This window comes from Haliotis rufescens, unplaced genomic scaffold (assembly GCF_023055435.1).
Source record: "Haliotis rufescens isolate VD_foot unplaced genomic scaffold, xgHalRufe1.0.p SCAF_19, whole genome shotgun sequence".
Lineage (NCBI taxonomy): Eukaryota > Metazoa > Mollusca > Gastropoda > Lepetellida > Haliotidae > Haliotis > Haliotis rufescens.
The window spans coordinates 22242807-22256453 of record NW_025963879.1 but is presented as its reverse complement, the minus strand read 5'-3'; the positions used below and the strand labels follow the sequence as shown (position 1 = coordinate 22256453).

The 13647-nt window shown below is 41.3% G+C and overlaps 1 protein-coding gene across 1 annotated transcript in view; it reads left to right on the top strand.

The window, feature by feature from the left end:
• Nucleotides 1-1682: 1682 nt before the first annotated feature.
• The window catches only part of LOC124135298 (atrial natriuretic peptide receptor 2-like), a 57663-nt gene continuing 45698 nt past the window's right edge, over nt 1683-13647 (top strand). The window contains exon 1 of the mRNA XM_046500567.2: nt 1683-1833. The gene's annotated coding sequence lies outside the window, so the exon portion shown is untranslated. The remainder of the gene's footprint in view (nt 1834-13647) is intronic.

The following is a 13647-nucleotide window of genomic DNA, read 5'->3' as shown; positions in this document are numbered from 1 at the left end:
AGCGAGCCTTTGCTTAACCCTTTCTAACCCTAGGACATTCTCCTATCCACAATTAAACAATGATCGTTTGTGCACTGTACATGTACTTTCCTTGGTATGAGTTGGGTTAAAGGAGTAAAATATACTCCTCTTTCTGTGACGAAGGACATTTAATTCACAAATTAATTCACTATTTGGTGACGAAACGATCTGCGAAACATGCTTTTTCTGAGGAAGAGGTAATGTTTACGAAAACCTAATGGTGCCACTTTGGTAAAATAAAAAAATTTAATTCGAAATTTCTTGTTATTTCAATTATTTGTTTATTTTCTCGAAATTTCGAGTTTTTTTCTTGTTACTTCGATCATATTGTCGTAAGTTTAATTATTTTCTCGTTACGTCTATTTTTACTCTCGTAATTGTCTTGTTATTTCAACTTTATTTAAAAAGATCGAAATTTCGAAATTTGTTCTCGAATCATTATTTACTCGAAATTTCGAGTTTTTGAAATGCACTTGAAAAACGAAAGCATAATCGAAAATACGAGAAAATAATCGATGTAACGAAAACAAAACTCAAAGTTGCCAGAACGAACTTGAAATTTCGAGAAAATAATTGAAATACCAGTAACGAGAAATTTCGAATCAAAATTATGCTTCCAAAGTGGCACCATTAGGCTTGGATACAAGTCAACCCCAATGGAAGCATGCATCACAAATGATTGCAAAGCGAGGGTTTAGTTGATATGTTTTATGTGTTCTTATGATTTAATATATCACAACTGATAATGTTGAAACACAGATGTGAAAATTGTTTTCATACAAAACAAGAGAATATCATATTTTTCCCGATAATGAGATCATGTGTTGACTGGAGATGCGTCATTAGGACATAACAGCCATTGGCTTGACTCTAGTAATAGGTTCCGAAGTACTTAATGTACCTTGATGTCGTGATACATTAAACCTTGTTAAGTTATTTATGTGGCTATTAAAGCAAAAGAAACACAATGGAACTCTCTTCATTTATATATTATAAATCTTAATTTCCTCATGAGGTTTCTGAACAGCTGGCCTAAGGGTCTTCGTTTAAAAGATAGTGAGTGAGTGAGTGAGTGTGGTTTTGCGCCGCTTTTAGCAATATTCCAGCAATATCGCGGCGGGGGACACCAGAAATGGGCTTCACACATTGTACCCATTTCGGGAATTGAACCCGGGTCTTCGGCGTGACGAGCGAACGCTTTAACCATTAGGCTACCCGACCGCCCCTCGAGCTCGTTAACAAGATAGAACACGGACAGGTCGGTTCGGAGTCAGTATACTGTGTCTCAGTAGGGTATTCATGTTAAACTGTGGCATGGTATCTCAGTGAGCTAGCACAATAAAAACCGGCATTAAGTACAAGCAGACATACACATACACACACGCGCGCGCACGCACATACGCACGCACGCACGCACGCACGCACGCCCACATTAACTTGATTCCTTGACTGAGGCAAATTTGCAATAACACGTGATGAGATAGAAAGCACATTATTAATACATGGTTTGTAGAACTAACAAATCGAGACATTACAAACGACCGTTCTGGCGCACAGGGAATTAATAAAGCACTGTGAATGAGTTGTAATATGCGGGTCACGTTCATAAGAGACACGCTAAAGAATATTCTATATCACAACATACCTGATTGGTGATTGGACAGAAAAGGACAAACACTTCAGGTAGGGATATCGATCTCCACCAGCCGTTGACAGTTAGCAGGTTACTGTTAGATAGAACTGAACAGTTATCATAACGGGAAGCCCACGCCAACACTGGATAATACGTGCAGCGCTTAACCGACGGCACTGGTAAGTTCGCCAGCTTTTCACGTTACCGTTAATCTGTCCTCTCGTCATAAGGTAACATTGACGGAGGCAAGCATTGGACTGATCATTGGACTCAATCTGATCAGACTTTTATGTGTTTTCAGAATTCAATTTATATTGATGTGAACATTTTTGAAAACAATCCGGGGATTATTTCACATCGTTTTCTTTGTTTTGTCAATATACAGAGGTTATTTTGGTGGGAGGTGGACTGGGTATTTCAAACAGCAGCTCCTTTCGCTATATTTTACACATTGTCAGGTTCAATAGAGCATGCTCTTTCGGCGAAGATTTTAAAGAGCGTCATACGACTCTTGTTCGAAATCTTTTTGATCAGGGTTACAACATTAGAGACCTCGTTGAGCTTTCAAAGATTACTTTGGTAAACATTTCAAATTTGACGCAGCAGTGACAAGAAATATGCCCGATGCAATTCCCTATTTTGATTTGGACCATATGAACCCGTGGTTTCTTTTTCAGGTGAACAACGACTTTGAATTGACAAGTGAAATTATAGTCGGAATGTCCTTTAGTAGAGTTTCTTATGATTATGGAAACTTAGTGTTTTGTCGCTTTTATTTACAAGGTTTTGGGTGTTAATAATTATTATGACGCTATTGCGAATGACGGACAAGCCTTACTTCATGCAACCGTTCCCAGTCACTGGATTGTCTGGTCCAGACTCGATTATTTACCGACCGCCGTCATATAGCAAGAATATTGCTGTGTGCGGCGTTAAACAACAAACAAGTGAACAAAGGTTTAATATAAATACGGTTTGCATGTTGTTACATAAATTATTACAATCTCTCGAACCTTGTACAGTAAACCGCGGTTTTAACGAACTCGAAGGGACCACTAATTTTAGTTCGTAATAACCGTAGTTCATTATAAGCATATATACGACATTCATACAACAAATGGTCGGGACTGAAAAATGAGTTCGTTATATCAGTCAGTTCGGTATATGCGTGTTCGTTATAACCGTAGTTTACTGTATTTTGAGTCGACTACATAGCATAGTATGTGTCCAGACACACGAATGCAATGAGAGCTCATCATAATATCAACCACTGGTTTGTCTCGTTTGGGGACTGCCGCGTTCCCTGAAGTACGGCTGTACTAACGCCACTATATTTGGTGCTCTGAAATATCTTCTCAAATGAAGTGAAATCTCTGTCTTGTCCTTTTTTAGTTTTACATATGTATTCGCATTCGTTTGATCCTGTTCATTGAGGGAAGGAGAAGTGTCCTCGCGTGATAATGTAATTCATAGGTCTTACAACGGCTCCTCTTCGGCGCGGTCGGCATTGTTGGACGCCTGACCGATTCTGAACAAAAGGTCTACAACTTTACATTGGTGTTGATTAATATTTTACCAATGACGTCACTGCGTCGCCATTGACCTGACAGAGGAAATTAAACAATACATTATACAATCACCTTTACAACCTTTAACTCGGACTATACCATCCCTGATCTCCTGGATTACGTTAATCAACCGTGTTGAAATACATCCCCACATGGCTAATCTACAAAATGGTCACATTAAAAGCGTGAGTGGGTGAATTAGTACGGGTTTACGCCGCTTTTACCTCTATTCCAGCAATACTATGGCGGAGACACCAGCAATGGGCTTCACACATTGTACCCACGAGGGAAATCGAATCCGGGTCTTTGGCGTGACAACGGAACGCTTTAACCGCTTGCCCCTCCCGTGGGTAGAAGATTAGAAGAATGTTTTTATTTTAGTGTCACGCGTTAAACAGCATAAGTATTACAAAATAATTTGGTTGGGTATGTACAATGGATGGGTTGGGGATGTGACCAATGAGACACTAAAGACTTTAAGTAAGCGTAAAACATACAGATAAATAGGAAAGAGGCGAAGGCCCCGCTCCACAAACCGATCTTACCACTGAGACTCCTAACGTAGACTTACGACAGTCGTTGCGCTAAGATCCCTTGGTCAACGCGCCTGCTTATGTATTGCAGTAAGAAGTTTCTCTAACAAATATTGAAAACTCCCAACATCTCTCGGCTTATTCAACGGCATTGCGTGTAGAGATGATAGATCACTGAGAGGAGCTTATGCTCACTTGATGACCCTAGCAACCCTGTTGCTGCACCAACTTCACGTGGCCGACGGATCTTGCAACAAAATACCACAAATTACGTCATATAGTATTTTGGTATTTTGACGTGATTGTAAACTTTGTGGTGGAGATCCCCGGTCGTAGCACAACGACAGTCCTATTAAAGTCTATGAGTGACGATAACCTTAGTGCTGCGATAGATTTGTGGAACGGATCCCTGAAGTCTAAAGGTAGGGCGTTGAATGGTATCAAATTAATACGTGTAAACTTTTGCCGTGTTAGAAGTATGATTCCGTTAAACTCAATAATATCATGCTGCGGATCGCGTAGATGTCTGCTACTCACAAACGACAGTGAATTTTGTTAAAAGGCTATAAGCGTAAAGTAATAAATGAAATCCTTTGTTTGTTTGTTTATTTATTGCAAAATATATAGCAAAGTTCCAGCTATATGACGGCAGTCTGTAAATAATCGAGTCTGGACAAAAACAAAACAGTGATTGACATCATGAGCATCGATCCACGCAAATCCACGCTTTCGCTCGACAGATACCCGAACTAATCAATCGTTTCATAAAATTGGTATTACACGGAGCTCGTTTAGTATTCTGTATTTATCTCACACGGAGCAAATGCACCGATATCACACGTCTGTCCAAGTAATTCCTTCTTGATCGGACAAACCAGTGGTTGATGGCATGAGCACACTATCGTAACGGCCTTTTCAGGACATTTAATATCCAGTATACCTGTTTCCAAGAGGATTAGCATTCGTTAGAATAATTAATTTTCCATTTATACAAACTATGTCAATATTTTAAACGTTTAATTGTTTGAGAAAAAACAATATTTATGTTGACCCATTTTTGCAAGATGACTACATGTACATAAAATGTGTTTCGTACCAGCGTGTTTCACATTAACAGGAGAATATGTTACTGAAATTCATTATTCTTTAGTGATGCGTTTAAAAACAAAGCGCAGCTGTTACCGAGGATATTGCTGACAATTTTTAGTAGTTATAAAAACTAACTTTACATATCGCGTCCGTTCTTTTTCCAAGTGTAGTTTCATGTGGTGCTAATCGGCATATCCTACATATACGTATGATGAATGTATTATTGATAATAATAATAATAATAATAATAATAATAATAATCATCATCATCATCATCATCATCATAATAATAATACCCCGTAAATGTCACAAACAAAATGTATAAGGGAAATGTAGATTATGCAATGAATTTAATGAGACTGGCCAACACATTGTCAGTGGATGTCCACCTCTGTCACAAACTTTATCCTTTTTACCGTCTTCGCCATGCTTGTGGTTTTTTGCTCATTCATGATACGACCAAGAATATGTAGAGGGCGTCATGGGTATAATTTAAAAACATCTTTGGAATAGGCTCGTATGCAGACGTACTGAGGCCAACAAATTTGACCTCCATTTTTATGAATCCAATGAAATAATTTATATCATCGAATTCTCTGTCCCCTTTGACACTAATGTGATTGAAAAGATTCAGGAAAAACATGGCAGATATGCAGACCTCACTTACGAAATGCCAAGCTTGCATCCCAAGTACAAAGTTGTTAGACTACCCATCGTTCTCGGTGTCTTAGGTATGGTAATCAATCTGTTGGCTGACATTGGGAGAAGTCCCATTCGCTGTCTGGGAACGGGCCCGGGGCTGATGTTGAGCTTAACCACATAGCCTGGGTTAAAACAGTACTGTATTTTGATATCCTAGTTTAGTTTCTGGTGGTGACTGCAGCCTATCTTCAAAATACACTGCCGGGCAAAAGAAAGCGTACACCTGAAATTGGATTTGATAATTATAACATAACAAAACGTATATAGTCTGAAAACATTGCAAACTTAAGGTCCAAAACACAACAATGATCTCTTATCAAATGCATCAGCATCAAATAACCGTTTCTTGTTTGTTTAATTTTTACCCACCATCAAACATGGGCGTGAACTTTCTTTTGCCCGGCACTTTACATGGCTGTGCGGGAACGTCCCGGTAGTGTTTTCCGGGAGACTAAGCCAGGAATAATGACAGTACAGGTACAGCTGTTACTGCATACATATTCACGCTTCTAGTTATGTGGCAGCACACCTGCGTAATGAAATAACTGTATAAAACGGAACCTCGGTATTCCGGTCCAGTCTCTGTGTGTTCTGACAATCTTCAGAGGAATTAGGTGTGGTGTGTTTGTGTGTATGTGTTTGTGTGTGTGTGCTTGTACTAGTCCGGACTGATGCAGATTTATAGTGCTAGCTCACTGAGATACCACGCCGCAGTTTAACATGAATACCCCACGCAGACACAGTATACTGACTCCGAGCCGACCAGTCCTTGTTTTAGCCCCTTAATGCCGAGTGCAAGGCATCTTTAAAGGGGCACTCACACGGTACAACAAGTTGTATACAACTAGGTATACCGTGTGAATGCCCCTTTAGCCTCTTTAGTATGACGAAACCAGGGGATCGAACTACAGACAAATAAGAGTTTAATATCTTGAGGGTGGGGTTGTTCAAAACGGAATTTTGTCGGTAACTGTTTCACAACAACAGTAGCTGTAGTTCCAACCAGTGCATGTAAACATCACCATTCGTTTCCTTATCACCAGTGTTCGTTTTTGCCTCGAAAACCAGCTCACATCCATCAAAATGCCCCAGAGCACGGTTTCATGAATACCTTTACCTGATGGTACCATGGTGCATTTCTGCCCGTCTGACGGTAGCCTCATGTTGTCAGTGGAATGATTCTTATTCACCCCGGTTTCATCGAGGTAAATTACCAGGAAGCCTGGACTGCGATAGTTACGATTGGTATGGCGATAATGTGACCTCATAGACAGGATGAAATATTTTCCCTTGAAACCCACTCGGTCTTCGCATCGTGCAGTGCATCGAAATCCTATCTCGTGAAGGGCAATAATTAATATAGTCCGGGAAACATTAATTATTTCTTTAATAGTGCTGGTCCCCTGAGATACCATGCCGCAGTTTAACCTGAATACCCCACTCCGTCACAGTATACTGACAACCGACCAGTTCTTGTTTGGACGCCTTCAAGCCGAGCGCCAGGCAGGGTAACAACAAATACCATCTTTAAACGTCTTTTGGTATGACGCGACAGGGGATCGAACCCGCGATCTTCCGCTCTCCGGGCACCATATCGCGGTGGACTGTTAATAATCTGGTCCGATCCAGACAAACCAGTGGTTGATAGCATCATCAACATCCCAGGGAAACAATGACACTAACGTTTAGCCTGGTACGGCAAGAATGATCCACTATTCCGTGAAGATCCGGGTTAGAATAGGTCTTCAGAAACCCATGCTTGCCTAAAAGGCGACTATGCTTGTCGTAAGAGGCGGTCAGTTGGCTTGCTGATTTGGTTGATGCATGTCATCGTATCCCATTTGCGTACATCGATGCTCATGATGTCAATCAAGGATTGTCTGGTCCAGACTTGATTATTTTCAGACCGCCGTCATAAAGCTTGAATGATGTTGACTGCGGCGTTAAACAACAAACAAACAAACAAATAAACAAATAAATAAAAACCCATGAAACCCACAAGAGGAAATCCGAACCCTACCATGTGAAATCATCCGGAACGTGACATGACGTTTTGTACAAGGTAGCAATATTGTCGGGAAAGGTGAGGTGAAATTGGGTTTAACGTCGCGTCCAAGATAATTGCACTTATATAGCGACGTGCATGCACGTGTGTGTGGCTGCTTGTACTAGTCCGGACTGATGCCGATTTATAGTGCTAGCACATTGAGATACCATGCCGCAGTTTAACATGAATACCCCACTCAGACACAGTATACTGACTCCGAGCCGACCAGTCCTTGTTTTAGCCCCTTAATGCCGAGCGCCAGACAGGGTAACAACAAGTACCATCTTTTAACGTCTTGTCGGGAAAGGACATATTCAAGAAGAGCTGGGTTGTCACTGATAACGAATGTCTTGTACGAACATATTATTCATTTAAACTTTCACAACAAAGCCACTTTCGATTGTAACAATATGAATAATGCAGTAGATATGTACAGGTGGGCTTTATCAATACGGCATTATTGTGATATATATGAACAATTTTATATGAACAGTAAATTTGACAACACGAAACACGAACATCCTGGACGCAATATATCCTCAATATACCTATACAATATTACACCGGTACTCGGCTGTCACTATCTTGTGCATATGGAACTATGCATTATCGTTGCTTAAGGGAGGTTAGCGACATATGGCGCCGTACACAGTGTATCATATGGTTAACTTGACAACACTTCATTATCATAAATTGTAATTAAACCTTTAACTGACGACATGAAAACACAGTTAGTTATGGAAGGGTGGGCGTTTGCAGGAACATTTCAGCTTTGTCACGAGGTCCTGTAAAAATCAAGGTTCACGCCATTGGGGCATGGTGACACTCAATCAGTCACAGAGTCTGACAACCCTATTTAGTCGATTTTAATCGACATAAGGCAGTGAGGATCTGTTCTGTCCCATATTCTTCCGTGGTGCTTTATTTAAGTGTTATATTGTAATGTAGTACCCATACAGTTAAGTGGGCGGTCGGGTAGCCTAGTGGTTGAAGCGTTCGCTCGTCACGCCGAAGACCCGGGTTCGACTCCCGACATGGGTACAATGTGTGATGCCCATTTCTGGTGTCCCCCGCAGTGATATTGCTGGAATATTGCTAAAAGCGGCGTAAAACCATACTCACTCACACACTCACTTCATAAAATTGGTATTACACGGAGCTCGTTTAGTATTCTGTATTTATCTCACACGGAGCAAATGCACCGATATTACACGTCTGTCCAAGTTATCCTTTCTTCATCTGACAAACCAGTGGTTGATGTCATGAGCACACTATCGTAACGGCCTTTTCAGGACATTTAATATCCAGTATACCTGTTTCCAAGAGGATTATCATTCGTTAGAACAATTAGTTTTCCATTTATACAAACTATGTCAATATTTTAAACGTTTAATTGTTTGAGAAAAAAACAATATTTATGTTGACCCATTTTTGCAAGATGACTACATGTACATAAAATGTGTTTCGTACCAGCGTGTTTCACATTAACAGGAGAATATGTTACTGAAATTCATTATTCTTTAGTGATGCGTTTAAAAAAGAAGCGCAGCTGTTACCGAGGATATTGCTGACAATTTTTAGTAGTTATAAAAAACTAACTTTGCATATCGCGTCCGTTCTTTTTCCAAGTGTAGTTTGATGCAGTGCTATCGGCATAACCTACATATACGTATGATGAATGTATTATTGATAATAATAATAATAATAATAATAATCATCATCATCATCATCATCATCATCATCATCATCATAATAATACCCCGTAAATGTCACAAACAAAATGTATAAGGGAAATGTAGATTATGCAATGAATTTAATGAGACTAGTCCAACACATTGTCAGTGGATGTCCACCTCTGTCACAAACTTTATCCTTTTTACCGTCTACGCCATGCTTGTGGTTTTTTGCTCATTCATGATACGACCAAGCATATGTAGAGGGCGTCATGGGTATAATTAAAAAAATCTTTGGAATAGGCCCGTATACATGTACAATATCAGACGTACCGAGGCCAACAAAGTTGACCTCCATTTTTTATGAATCCAATGAAATAATTTATGTCATCGAATTCTCTGTTCCTTTTGACACTAATGTGATCGAAAAGATTCAGGAAAAACATGGCAAATATGCAGACCTCACTTACGAAATGCCAAGCTTGCATCCCAAGTACAAAGTTGTTAGACTACCCATCGTTCTCGGTGTCTTAGGTATGGTAATCAATCTGTTGGCTGACATTGGGAGAAGTCCCATTCGCTGTCTGGGGACGGGCCCGGGGCTGATGTTGAGCTTAACCACATAGCCTGGGTTAAAACAGTACAGTAACTGTATTTTGATATCCTAGTTTAGTTTCTGGTGGTGACTGCAGCCTATCTTCAAAATGCACTGCCGGGCAAAAGAAAGCGTACACCTGAAATTGGCTTTGATAATTATAACATAACAAAACGTATATAGTCTGAAAACATTGCAAACTTAAGGTCCAAAACACAACAATGATCTCGTATAAAATACATCAGCATCAAATAACGGTTTCTTGTTTGTTTAATTTTTACCCACCATCAAACATGGGCGTGAACTTTCTTTTGCCCGGCACTTTACATGGCTGTGCAGGAACGTCCCGGTAGAGTTTTCCGGGAGACTAAGCCAGGAATAATGACAGTACAGGTACCAGCTGTTACTGCATACATATTCACGCTTCTAGTTATGTGGCAGCACACCTGCGTAATGAAATAACTGCATAAAACGGAACCTCGGTATTCCGGTCCAGTCTCTGTGTGTTCTGACAATCTTCAGAGAAATTAGGTGTGGTGTGTGTGTGTGTGTGTGTGTGTGTGTGTGTGTGTGTGTGTGTGTGTGTGTGTGTGTGTGTGTGTGTGTGTGTGTGTGTGCTTGTACCAGTCCGGACTGATGCAGATTTATAGTGCTAGCTCACTGAGATACCACGCCGCAGTTTAACATGAATACCCCACGCAGACACAGTATACTGACTCCGAGCCGACCAGTCCTTGTTTTAGCCCCTTTATGCCGAGTGCAAGGCATCTTTAAAGGGGCATTCACACGGTACAACAAGTTGTATACAACTAGGTATACCGTGTGAATGCCCCTTTAGCCTCTTTAGTATGACGAAACCAGGGGATCGAACTACAGACAAATAAGAATTTAATATCTTGAGGGTGGGGTTGTTCAAAACGGAACTTTTTCGGTAACTGTTTCACAACAACAGTAGCTGTAGTTCCAACCAGTGCATGTAAATATCACCATTCGTTTCCTTATCACCAGTGTTCGTTTTTGCCTCGAAAACCAGCTCACATCAATCAAAATGCCCCGGAGACGGTTTCATGATTACCTTCACCTGATGGTACCATGGTGCATTTCTGTCCGTCTGACGGTAGCCTCATGTTGTCAATGGAATGATTCTTATTCACCCCGGTTTCATCGAGGTAAATTACCAGGAAGCCTTGACTGCGATAGTTACGAATGGTATGGCGATAATGTGACCTCATAGACAGGATGAAATATTTTCCCTTGAAACCCACTCGGTCATCGCATCGTGCAGTGCATCGAAATCCTATCTCGTCAAGGGCAATAATTAATGTAGTCCGGGAAACATTAATTATGTCCTGAATAGTGCTGGTCCCCTGAGATACCTTGCCACAGTTTAACCTGAATACCCCACTCCGTCACAGTATACTGTCAACCGACCAGTTCTTGTTTGGACGCCTTCAAGCCGAGCGCCAGGCAGGGTAACAACAAATACCATCTTTAAACGTCTTTTGGTATGACGCGACCGGGGATCGAACCCGCGATCTTCCGCTCTCCGGGCACCACATCACGGTGGACTGTTAATAATCTGGTCGGATCCAGACAAACCAGTGGTTGATAGCATCATCAACATCCCAGGGAAACGATGACACACACGTTTAGCCTCGTACGGCAAGAATGATCCACTATTCCGTGAACATCCGGGTTAGAATAGGTCTTCAGCAACCCATGCTTGCCTAAAAGGCGACTATGCTTGTCGTAAGAGGCGGTCAGTTGGCTTGCTGATTTGGTTGATGCATGTCATCGTATCCCATTTGCGTATATCGATGCTCATGTTGTCAATCAACAAACAACAAACAAACAGACAAACAAATAAACAAATAAAACTGTTCCATGAAACCCACAAGAGGAAATCCGAACCCTACCAGGTGAAATCATTCGGATTAACGTGACATGACGTTTTGTACAAGGTAGCAATATTGTCGGGAAAGGTGAGGTGAGGTGAAATTGGGTTTAACGTCGCGTCCACGATTGTTGCACTTATATAGCGACGTGCATGTACGTGTGTGTGGCTGCTTGTACTAGTCCGGACTGATGCCGATTTATAGTGCTAGCCCACTGAGATACCATGCCGCAGTTTAACATGAATACCCCACTCAGACACAGTATACTGACTCCGAGCCGACCAGTCCTTGTTTTAGCCCCTTAATGCCGTGCGCCAGACAGGGTAACAACAAGTACCATCTTTTTACGTCTTGTCGGGAAAGGACAAATTCACAACAAAGCCACTTTCGATTGTAACAATATGAATAATGCAGTAGATATGTACAGGTGGGCTTTATCAATACGGCATTATTGTGATATATATGAACAATTTTATATGAACAGTAAATTTGACAACACGAAACACGAACATCCTGGACGCAATATATCCTCAATATACCTATACAATATTACACCGGTACTCGGCTGTCACTATCTTGTGCATATAGAACTATGCATTATCGTTGCTTAAGGGAGGTTAGCGACATATGGCGCCGTACACGGTGTATCATATGGTTAACTTGACAACACTTCATTATCATAAATTGTAATTAAACCTTTAACTGACGACATGAAAACACAGTTACGGAAGGGTGAGAGTTGGCAGGAACATTTCAGCTTTGTCACGGGGTCCTGTAAAAATCGAGGTCCACGCCTTTGGGGGCATGGTGACACTCAATCAGTCACAGAGTCTGACAACCCTATTTAGTCGATTTTAATCGACATAAGGCAGTGAGGATCTGTTCTGTCCCGTAGTCTTCCCCGGTGCTTTATTCAAGTGTTTTATTGTAATGTAGTACCCATACAGTATGGGGGCGGTCGGGTAGCCTAGTGGTTGAAGCGTTCGCTCGTCACGCCGAAGACCCGGGTTCGATTCCCGACATGGGTACAATGTGTGAAGCCCATTTCTGGTGTCCCCCGCTGTGATATTGCTGGAATATTGCTAAAAGCGGCGTAAAACCATACTCACTCACTCACTACACAGTATGTCCCTGATAATTTGTTTCGTTTGTTTGTTGTTTAAGGCCGCGCTCAGCAATAGTCCAGCTATATTACGGCGGTCTGTAAATAATCGAGCCTGGACCGGATAATCCAGTGATTTACATCATAAGTATCGATCCACGCAATGATACGATGACACGCATCAACCAAGTCAGCGAGCCTGACCACCCGACCCGTTAGTCCCCTCTTACGACAAGCATCTCTACCCTGTTCTTCACGGGGCCTAATATCTTGTGGACATATAATATACACAAAGAAAAAAGTTAAGCACACCCTCATATATTTCATTATTGTTTGGTCCCAATATTTGAAACAGTTACGGGAAGAGTTATGTTTTCTCGAGATGATGTAATTAGTCATGCGTGACAAAAGCTCGCGTGCCATGCATGGTATGCCCGTGCAGCATGTTACCCTCGAGTATCTCTAAAAGCAGTATATCCAAACGTTAAAATTGCTTTCTTAATCACGGTTTTAAACAGTTATTCCATGACATTGTGTGACCATGGCACGAAGGCGATTATCAAACGCCACAAGATGGCAAATAATCGGCATGCATAACGCAGGATAACTGGTCGGAATTTGGGGTAACAGCACACTATCGTCAGCCGTTTAGTCGGGAAACATGCTCAGACCGCTGACGCACAGGACCGTCCCAGATCCGGAAGACCTCCTGTGCCGACACATCACGAAGACAGGGACCTTCTTCGTCTCATGCGCCGAGAACTCTTTTTAACAAGTACTCGTCTGAAA